Source organism: Megalobrama amblycephala, linkage group LG6, assembly GCF_018812025.1.
Source record: "Megalobrama amblycephala isolate DHTTF-2021 linkage group LG6, ASM1881202v1, whole genome shotgun sequence".
Classification (NCBI taxonomy): Eukaryota; Metazoa; Chordata; class Actinopteri; order Cypriniformes; family Xenocyprididae; genus Megalobrama; species Megalobrama amblycephala.
In genome coordinates, this window is record NC_063049.1 from 28,209,910 (window position 1) to 28,221,693 (window position 11,784).

Sequence of the window (11,784 nt, forward strand, 5' to 3'; positions counted from 1 at the left end):
AATATTTTACATCTAAGGGGTTTGGCTGACAAAAAATTTTGGGAATCCCTTGGTATAACCTAATGTAGTCCATCCATCCATCCATCCATCATCTTGTCTTGTAGTGTTGCTGGAATGCTGGAGCCTATCCCTTGAGCTGTAGGCAGGGAAAGAGCCTGGACGAATGGCCAGTCTATCACAGTAATTCATATTCATGTTTCACATAATAATTCTAAATGAATGAGAGGTTAATTTAGATTTTTGGGCCATTTTTGACTAATAATTTTGATGTATTTAGTATGCTCTGCTGCAAAATACATTTTGAAATGTTACATCAGCTATTAATAGTCATTTTTTATCAGCAAATCTTTCAGTATTACTTGAGCTGAAAGTAAATATAGCTGCAAGCAGCAATTAAGGAACCAAGCATGAAAGCAACAGTTCTATTAAGTAGTTTAATCATCCCTAATGATGATTTTTGTAAAAAGCTATTTTTGTGCATTTCAGGCATCTCCAGATGTATTTAAGTTATTTAGAAAGTTGTTAGCATGAACAAGTATGTGGTTTTTGGCATCATGTTGTTGTGCAGGAACCAAAAATGGCCAAGCTTATGTTTTATGGTTTGTTCACAGATTCCTTGAACTGTTAAATACCTGAGAGCATTTTGGCTACCTGTTTCCACATGTAGTTAAATGACAAATTGGAATCATAAATCACTAGCATAACAAAACTATACAGCAACTAAATAAATGGCCTGCTTTCAGGTGAGAGATGGATCTCAAGGGTTTCTAGAACTCCAACCCTATTGTGGCAAGGAGACGTGTCAGTGTTTGGGAAAATATACATGCCATTCTATATCACTTACCCTGCTGTCATGCGAGGAAGTGCCTGTCTCCAAAGGCACTATGCTATCAAAGTCATCCGTCACCTCCGAGAGGGACGTATGCTCGGTGCCACGGCATTTTGCTCACTCTGCTCATCTTTGCAGTGGGCAGTGTGAGCAGATTGCATTACCAAAGCACTCATTGAGGAGAAAGCTTTCCATATAATCCAATTGCTGGTGGAGTGTGGCAGCCATTCATCTGCATGGAGTTGGAGGGTGGGAAGGTTGTATCGTACAACTGTCCCGCCAGAGTCTGTACACTACCAATCCTGTTTCACAATCCTGTTTCCCAGATTTTTATTTTTATTTTTTATGATTATTTCTTTAAAAATAACTAGACTGCTACTTAAATGAACCTGAATAATCCTACGGTTTGCTAGCAACAGAAAACTACTATTAGTCTGTTCACTAATTGACTGAAATGAATTGTTAGCTAATCAATTCAATGTTGTTCATTTAATGTTAATTTAAGTTTTTTTTTTTGTTGTTGTTGTCATTTTATTTATCATTCTTATGCTTTTTATTTTATTTTCCAGCAAATCAACTCGCAAACCACTTGGAATTCTTCACGGACCACTGCCTTTGAGAACACTGCCCCATTGACAAACTAAAGGTACAATTTTGCACATTTCTCAGACTGTGAAGGGGAATCATTTCTCCAGAACCTTTGACAGGAGCATGATTAGGGTTAAGGGGTTTGGATGTAGGTGGCTGGTGTGGCCTAGGTGGATGTAATCAGGTGCTGATGGTTTAAGTATTGGGGCGCAGTGGCTTTTGCTCCAGCCGTTTTCATATTCCTCCACAGCAGGTCACAAAGTGGGACAGCTGAGAGCGTCGGGATATAAAGACAATCCCATACCTTCCGCTAGTGTTGTCTAACAGAGCTCCATTACTGGAGCCTTTTCGCCTGGCAACAGCTGTGAGGCTGGGCCGCTTGCCATCCTCATATTGATCGGGCCTGCACCCGCCTCCATTAGTGCCCCTGCCTGCCCCTGAAGGAGGCAGAATGTCTGTGGGGAGCTATCACTGCCAATAAATTACCATACAGGGCCTGCCACAGGAACAGTGTATCAGAGCACATACTGAACATCTTTACCTGCGACGGTTTCACCTCAAAACCCTGTTCAGGTGCACATTGTGTGAAATGCTTCAGAAATGAATGAAGATTGTTAGTTTGAGTTTGGTATGACGTGCATGGCTGGCTCCATTTGCACTGACCCGGATGCTACACACATACAGAGACGCACATGCTCAGAGAGATCTGGGGTTGAAGTCTCATTAACATTTTATAACCTTCCTTCCTCTGAAGTTCTTTTTTTTAATGGGGCCTAATTACTACATGCATATTGATTCAACCCTTCCCCTGCACTTCCTGGGTGTAGTATCATCTCCCCAAATCAAATCAAGCAGCTCAGCAACCCACACTCGCATCTCATCTCATCGCAATGGCCTCGTCACTGGCCCTTTTGAAGACCGCGACGGCGTGAAATGCAGCTTAAAAGCGATCAGATGGTCTATATGCATGTAAAGCAATATGGGGAAGTTATTTAAATGGGGTAAAGTTAATGCCTTTGTTGTAAAAAAACTAAGAATTGTGGAAGCAGCTGAAGTGAATCAGGATTAAGGGCTGAGGAGATAAACCTCTTTCCGGCCGTAATAAGGCCTGATTACCTCTGATGACTGTGCCGTAAATTAATGCCTGAAATGCCAGAAATGCATAAAAATTGACAGTTAAACAGGAGCTGAGCTCATGAACCCAGCGGCCTTGAAATCCCTGATAAGCACAGCTGTATGTTTAATTTGTTGGTGTCTGTGCATGTTAAAAAGGTCTCTGACAGAAATTGACCGGTGCTGTTAGTGCAAACACACACTGACACACATTCATGCACACACAAACAGCAATGGGATCTTGTGGCTTCCTCTATGATCTTGTGGCTTCCTCTAGGTATACACACACACACACACATTTAAATTAAGTAAATAAACTAAATAAACTACAGAATTATATACAATTATATATATATATATATATATATATATATATATATATATATATATACAATTATATATATATATATATATATATATAGAATTATTAGCAGTTTATTTACTTAATTTAAATGTGTGTGTATATATATATATATGTACACACACACACACACACACACACACACACATATTAAGGCTACATTAATTTGAGACAGTAAAAATTGTAATATTGTGAAATATTATTACAATTTAAATGTACAATTTTATTATTATATATTTTAAAACATATTTTATTGCTGTGATGGCAAAGCTGAATTTTCAGCAGCTATTTTTCCATTCTCAGTGTCACATGATCCTTCAGAAATCATTCTAATATGCTGATTAAGTGCTCACGAAACCATAATACACTTTTTTCTTTTAGAAAAAAATTCAGAAGAACAGCATTTATTTGAATTAGAAATCTTTTGTAACATTATGCATGTCTTTACTGTTGCTTTTGAGCCTCCTCACTACCTCTGTTTTCTCTCTGAGCAACTCCCAAGCCTCTTCCTCTCTGGCCGAGATTATCAAAGCATTTATGCTTTGTTGAGAGGGCAGTCCCATAATGCATTGCTTTGAGCTGACAGACAAAGCAAGAAAAATGTCAATATAAAAGACTATACAAACAGTTGCAATCTAATAAAAATTGACTTTTTAAAGGCACAATATGTAGGATTTTTGGATTAAAGTATCCAAAAACAACTAGAACAATGTTATATATTTTGCTGACTTGTGTACTTGTGTACTGTGACAGTCTGACTTGTGTATTTACTGACTTGTGTACTTTATCCCAAATGTTTCCAATAATGTTTAAATCCAGAGAAATAATTAGTACCATGTTTTTCCATGCCTAATATCAATCTAGCTTACTGCAATGTACAACAAAGTATCTCATAGTAGCTGCCGAGTGAACGCACAGAGTAGCATTATAATAAATTTCAACACACAAATGTATCTATGTATGATAAAACAGCACTGCTTTACCCCACATACATACTCTCATGACCGGAAGAAGCGGAAGCGGCGACTGTGGCTTAATAAAATCTATGTGTGTCGCGATCGTCTCTCATTAGCAATTGCTCCAGCTGCCTCGTTCAACTCCTGCAGCGCTTGGCCATGCTCTGCTTCATACTACAGTAATGTTAATAATCATATCCATGAACATGATTTCTGCCGAGTCCCATCCTGATTCTTTTCCACCGGCTGTAGATGTGAAGACAACACATCCCATGATTCCGTGAAATCAAGGTGTCATCAAGCTACGCCTTTGTTTTGAATAAGCGACCTCTAGCGGTGAAAATTTACATATTGTGGCTTTAACTTAAAATTTGTGTCATGTATTTTTATGCTTATTAAAGCTTCAGGAGTAAGAGCAGATTTAGGGGTAGCGAAACTGTATGGAGTCATAAGGAGAAGATAGTGTGGTAACCCTTTAAAGATACCATAAATTTCCCTTTAAATATACCATAAACTACCCAGCTCCCAGATGTTTGCGAGGCTTCATATATGGCAACATGAATAATGAGAGGCACTTGGAGGGAACTCAATTTCTTCAGCTTTACAAGGTTTCGCCTATATATGTGCCGAGAGCTGGAGGCGAGAGTGAAGGCCTTGTGGGAGGACCAGGAGGCTTTGAGCCACTCTAGAGCCTCTTGCTATGGAAGATGCAGCTAGTGAAGTTGATGAGAGACAGAAGATGAGAAAGAGAAAAAGAAGGGAGAGCAAGACCATCACATCAAATCCCTTCTCTGGGTCCCAGACGAAGACTTCCCCTCAAATGTGGGTAATTGCTTTCCTCCCCAACACATCCTGCACCTTCCTCCTCCCCTATATACCGAACCGATCTCCCAATCTCCAGCATGCACAAAGAACCGCTGTAGAATAATGTAGTGCAGATGTCATCCTGCTTATCAGAGTGTTGGCACTGGGGCTGAGGAGTCAGCCGGCACTTTCATACATAACAACCCTTCAGAATCAGACAGAGGGATCTGTCGGCCCGGAGCGATGGAATGTGACAGGCTCCTGTCAGAGCGATGGATTTCCACATTTGCCCGGGTTGAGTCCGATGAAGCAGCCTGAGAAATAGAAAAGAAAAAGCTAGTTTCTGCAGTTTCTCTCTCTCTTTCTCGCTTTTTACGTTCTTCCTTTCTGCCATATATAGACGGAGGAAGCGCATAATTCATTCGTCTCGCATTTTTATGTTTTTTTCCCCCTCTAAATGAGAGTAATTACAAACGGAGTGTTACAATGAAGCATGCTTCTCCATCATACCAGTCTCTGCCTGCCAGCCAAATGGAGAGAGCACTGGGGACACGATCTATGAATGTCCCTCGTTGTAAACATTTGCAGCTTATTAAAATGCAATTAGAGAAATGTGCAATAATTTAGCACCTGGACTACGTTCTCCATATGTGGATTGCTTAGTTAGCTGGATTTGTTTACCATTTGAAACAATCCTAGATTGTTCCATTTTTCAAAGTTCATTTGAGTTGACATCATAGCAACCGGTCTGTATGGCTATGTTTACGCTGTCAGTTTATGGGATGGACAACCACATTCACTTAAAGATGCTAGTCTCGAAATGTCATTCATACAGCAACTTGTAGTAGTGTTTCGAATACTGTCTGTAGCAACCATAGCAACAGCGACCAAAGTAATATCAAAGATGGCGACAACTGAAAAGTCTTATTACTTTGACATGACAAGAGTCCAATTGAGCCATGAGTTCATCCGTCAAATCTTCATTAACCGACAGCAGCTTTTATATCTGGGCGGAGAGTAGATCATTTGAGTCGCGCATGGAACACAAAACTGACAGGAGCAGCTCCGGTGGAGAACATTGACTGGATCTAATACCTTCAGATGACACACAGCTCATATCTCAGTCACTGTAAGAAACAGAAACCACACAAAAAAACCCACATCACATGGTAGAGACAGCACAGCGCGGGTTTTCAGAGAATGCGGTTGTGAGTCCTGAAAATTTACAGGTGTGAGTTTGGTTATATAATGCGGTTGTTACTCCCTTAAATAACTGGACTGTGTGTGAATGTCACTGTATTAAGGACTCAAATACAGGACTGACATCTGTATTCCACTGCTGTGTGAACGTATGCTTGAGCAGGTTTATTTAACATTTACAAGGTCAGACTGTCTTTATACACTAAGGTGAAAGCAGCCAGAAGTCTATTCTAGCAACTGTTGATCTATTCTTATCAAAGCATCCTGTTTAGTATTATAAATAACCATTTTTTATTATTATTTAAATGGACATCATGAAATTGATAGTATCACAGCCTAATATTTTACTCGTTTATAGGTACCAGTTATACATTTTGTGCAGCCTAATAAGGTACTCAAGGCTGTGCTGTATCGTGAATAAGTCACGGCTGCAACCCCTTCAGCCGTGACTTATTCACGATACAGCACTAGCCTCGAGTACCTTATCGCTTTTATAAAACGGTTACCACACAATACAAATATTAAAGCCAAAAATATGTAACAATGCAACTTTCATGAAGTAAACTCTTAGTAAAAGCCTTCCTTCCGCCGGAAAAAATAGTCCCTGACAGTGAACGGCAACAGAAGTTACATTATTATGCCATTAGATGGCGGCAAAGATTGTCTTTATGAGTGTGTCACAGTCAGTAGCGAAGACTTTTACATTGAAAAGACTGAATTGTTGTGAATAAGATGCAACTGACAAATGCTTTGACTAGTGCTGTCAGTCACGGGAAAACCCCTTAACTGCTAAAAGGACAAGATAATACATTGGACATTTAAACAGATTTTTTATTATGAACATAGGACTGACCTGAAGGAAAATGCTAAATCTGAATGCAGGTAATAAACTCGCTCACTCAGTCTCTTTCTCACAATACTCTTCTACATAATACAGTAAGTTTCAACGAACAATATCAATTGAAAACATACAGTTTACATTGCTAAGAGTGGTTGCTAAGGGTGTTGTGTAGTGATACATCGAACTGTTGGGTGAAGCGGTCATAGCTGTTTTATCGTGAATAAAACACAGCTATTGACCAATCAGAATCAAGGACAAGAACTAACCGTAATGTAAGCTGTGTAACTCAGGTTGTGTCAGTATATGCTTTAATAACACAAACTTTCTGATATATAATTTTTTCGCACTCTCTACAGTGCAGTAAATGCAAATTAAAGAGTGTCATTAGAAAAGTGTAGCTGACCCTTGTTTCCTGACCACGTAAGAAAGCAGGCTTTTAAAGAGCATGTTTCTGTCATCAAAATGCAATTCAATTAATAGAAAGTTAATCTAGGGCTATTAACAACTCTAATATTGAACGTAAGAAATATATATAGCTGTAGAGCTGAATGGCAGTAAAGTGAACCTTAAACCTTGTATAAAACAGATTGAAATTAAACAAAAATATATACAAGGTTATAAGGTTCACTTTATTGCCATTCAGCAGGTGTACAGGAAGAACTGAAGATTGTTTCATCATTTGCAATGCATCTAAATGGAGCAAATATAGACTTTTCTGTTTTTATCTTTTGAAAAGAAATGTTTTTATTCAGTATTAGTTTGTTGTCATGCCTTATAACACAAAATGCTCCATTAGCCTGTGATGGCACACAATAAATTATCAGAAATTGCATCATGCTCAGAGTAATACCAAATTACCATCACGGCATACTGCAAAACAACAAAATGTGCTCTACAGTAAACGTGCTATAGCTTCTTCATTTACCAGTAAATTGTAAGATCACTCTGGTATCTCTTGGGCATTTATGACTCAGCAGCAGCGCTGACTGAATCACTCAGGTTTAGTAATCCACAGATGTTTTGTTTGAGGCAGTATGTAACAATTGCTTTACTGTATGTGATACTAATTTCTTTTTTGTTATTGTGCCATTGCTTAATGGACTCTCACTTTGTTGCACACTTAATTGTCTTAGCTATCACCAGTTGACTGACCATTTAAAATTTGGATTTAACCTTTTATTTACATCCCATTAAAGAAAAAAACGTGTTACTACATGACTCCTTCCAATACTGTATAAGTAAAAAAAAACTAAAAAAAATTTTTTCTCTATAATTCAATATAGTTTTCATTGGTGTTATAGCACATAATAGTCTTGTACTGAATAACTCTCTTCTGTACCATATGATGTTTTCCTCTTTTCCTCTTCCTCTACACTGATTGTAGTGTCACATTATCCTCTATTATTATTCAGCTTTTTGCAGTACTCTGTCCTCAGCCATTACTGTGTAAACAGTTTACATTATTGTACTGCATATGTGTGTGTTTAATGACTTCCTTTTTAGTGCTGAGCACAATTACCACTATAGTCTGGCTGTTTGGACAGTAATTTGAATGATGTTTTTGTGTCTGTGGGAGTGACTTTTTTCTTTGACTGTGAAGTGCCTAATCTGTTGCGGGGTCAGGATCAAATGGTGGACAGTTACAGTGTTGCTTTGTTAATAACAAACGCATATGGCTGACATAAGCTGATTCTTTCATTCAGGTGGTGTTTGCCAGCCCCTTAATGGTGGGGTGATAAAACTAAAGTGCACAGTGATTGCATAATAGATGCACTTTTTGTCTGCAATGCTTTGGAGCATGACTTTTTATCCCTCCTATTCAGGCTAAAGATTTTACACAACTTCCATTTGGTGGAAAGTGTAAAAAAAATTTGTTTACACTAATGTAAGTTTGAGGTTGGTAAAAAAAAAATAAAAAATCAATGTTTTTTAAAGAAGTGTCTTATGCTCACCAAGGCTGCATTTATTTGATCAAAAATATAGTAAGAACAGCAATAATGTGAAATATTTTCTGTTTTCTATTTTAATATAATTTAAAGGTGCCCTAGAATTAAATATTGAATTTATATTGGCATAGTTGAATAAAAAGAGTTCAGTACATGGAAAAGACATACACTGAGTTTCAAACTCCATTGTTTCCTCCTTCTTATATAAATCTCATTTGTTTAAAAGACCTCCGAAGAACAGGCGAATCTCAACATAACACCGACTGTTACGTAACAGTCGGGGTGTACGCCCCCAATATTTGCATATGCCAGCCCATGATCGAGGCATTACACAAGGGCAGAACGTCTGGATGTGCACAGCTAAATCATCAGACTAGGTAAGCAAGCAAGAACAATAGCGAAAAATGGCAGATGGAGCAATAATAACTGACATGATCCATGATAACATGATATTTTTAGTGATATTTGTGAATTGTCTTTCTAAATGTTAGCATGTTGCTAATGTACTGTTAAATGTGGTTAAAGTTACCATCGTTTATTATTGTATTCACGGAGACAAGAGAGCCGTCGCTATTTTCATTTTTAAACACTTGCAGTCTGTATAATGCATAAACACAACTTCATTCTTTATAAATCTCTCAAACAGTGTGTAATGTTAGCTTTAGCCACGCAGCACAGCCTCAAACTCATTCAGAATCAAATGTAATACATCCAAATAAATACTATACTCACATGATCCGATGTATGCATACAGCATGCATGACGAACATCTTGTAAAGATCCATTTTGAGGGTTATATTAGCTCTGTGAACTGTGTTTATGCTGTTCAAGGCAAGCGCGAGCTCCAGGGCGGGGGGAGTGGGAGATTTAAAGGGGCCGCAACCTATATATCGGTGCATAGTTAATGATGCCCCAAAATAGGCAGTTAAAAAAATTAATAAAAAAAACTCTATGGGGTATTTTGAGCTGAAACTTCACAGACACATTCAGGGGACACCTTAGACTTATATTACATCTTTTAAAAAGAAGTAAATGTAATTTATTCCTGTGATGGCAAAGCTGAATTTTCAGCATCAGTGTCACATGATCCTTCAAAAGTCATTCTAATATGCTGATTAGTAATTAGAAGGTCTTTAATGTCACCTGACCAATTCAGTCAAAAAAAAAAAAAAAAAAATCACATTTTAAACAATAGTTTGTATGTATTTTGTAATGTAATGTATTTTGTTCTCATGCCAAGCTAGGGATCCACAATCTGTACCATACTGTAATCAGCAAATATTTTGATTTTTGTTGTATTAGCTAGTTGTATAGATATTGAATATCATGTATGATTATTTGAATTGATTTTAGTTTATTTTTGTTTTTAGACCAAATAGTATAGCTTTTCAATATTTGACATAATATGAAATGAATTATCGGCTTAAATTTTTCTATTGTGCATCCCTACTCCAAACATTTTATACTACAAAATCCCTCCAGAATCTGGTTTTGTGAACTTTGTGCCCATCTCCTGTCCATCACTCAAGAGAAATTTGGCTACCTGTGATTACCCATCTCTCCCTTTGCTCACCTCACTGTGAGACACTCTGACAGCCTGTCACCCCAGCACCCGTCCCCTTCACCGGCATCGGCCAATCCCTCTGACACCTCTCCCCTTCGCAAAGGTTCTAGCCCTGCTGACTCTGTCATCCCAATGGAATATAATAGTCACCGTCCTCGACGGAGTGCAGAATTGGAAGAGCTTATATCTTCAACATGCCGACGCGTTCTCACCCACTTTCACACCGACTCAAAATCACAAAACTTAGCCAGTCGTTTCAGATCAACTCTATGTGTGATATGAGAGTTTCTCTGTTTACCATTTGGACAGATTCAAACACTTTAGTCACCTGTTTTTTTTCCAGTTTAGCAGTGGCTAAGTGTGAATTTTTCTTCTCTCTGCTACAGTAAACTGCCTGTCAGTCAGGATTTCTCATCCCGTTTGTCACAGATTTTCTTTCTCTCTGTCTTGTTTTGCAGCTCGCCCAATACTCCGCCCTTCTTCATCTCTGCGCCTCCTGTATGCAGGCAGGGACCACTTGAGGTGATAAACGTTATGACTGCTATTTTGGGCTCTATCACGTGGATTACAGTTATTCGCTGTCTTTTTTATAGCCCTGCGCATAGAAAGGTGCAACTTAATCGTGTGGAAGCGGCCTGCCACTCTACCTGCTATGATAGGCTGCACGGCTGTAGGTTACGGAGCTCAGGAGAGCGGTGACTCAGCCATATGTCCCGGCTCTGTTTCAGATCCCCCACTGTTCAAATTGAGTCTTAGCAAGTGGAGATGCACTTCCATGCCCTGCCTCGGGATGTCTGTAATGAATGGGTACGCTCCAGGAAAGGTTGCTTTGCTTGGAATTGAATCCCCTTCGCTCTTGGCTTGATTGTGCACACATGCAGCGTTCAGCAGGACGCCTGCCTCATTCTGTGGAAATGACATGGCAGAAGTGAGTTCTTCAATACAAATAAAGAGCGCTTCTGATTAGTTGTATCCTAGTTTGTTAAGGAGGGTGATGTAGTGCTTTTCTAGAGTTTTTACCTAATGACTGATGACTAATGTCTCACTTTGTTACTTTCCTTTTCCAGCTTGTCATTTGTGTAATTTTAGTTTCATACATCAAATCTTGTACTAGCAGCCTCTTCTGTCTTTGAAATTTAACTCTTTCAAGGAACTTTATGTGAACAGCAATGTGAAGCCCTTGATAAAGACAATCAAAGTGCAATATGGCTTTGTTACAGATCTGATTTTTTTTTTCTTTTCTGTCTGCAGTGACGTTTTGTAGTTTGTACAAACTGGTTGTAAGAATGCAAACTTGTGTTACGGTTCACCATGTGTAACACTTTAACAATGGATTATTCGCCATAAATTGTTTTTCATCAAGACAGTATCCAAATCTGAACACATTCGTTGAAGACAGCAACATATACAATAGGAAAGGTTGATGAATGCAATTTTGAAATGTCTGTAAGTCTTCTTGTTGCAACACCTGACGTAACATCCCTTTGCACAACGAATGACGAAAAAACCACATGAAATCTGATCTGACCGCTTAGACAGAGATGCATTAAAAACCATGTTTAATCAGATTTCAAACCACTTA

General features: G+C 38.5%; 1 long non-coding RNA gene across 1 annotated transcript; it reads left to right on the forward strand.

The window, feature by feature from the left end:
* Window positions 1–1,399: 1,399 nt before the first annotated feature.
* LOC125270271 lies at window positions 1,400–11,166 on the forward strand. The gene is made up of 2 exons (XR_007185310.1): window positions 1,400–1,475; window positions 10,661–11,166. It is a non-coding gene; the product is annotated as an uncharacterized LOC125270271 (long non-coding RNA).
* The last annotated feature ends 618 nt before the right edge of the window (window positions 11,167–11,784 follow it).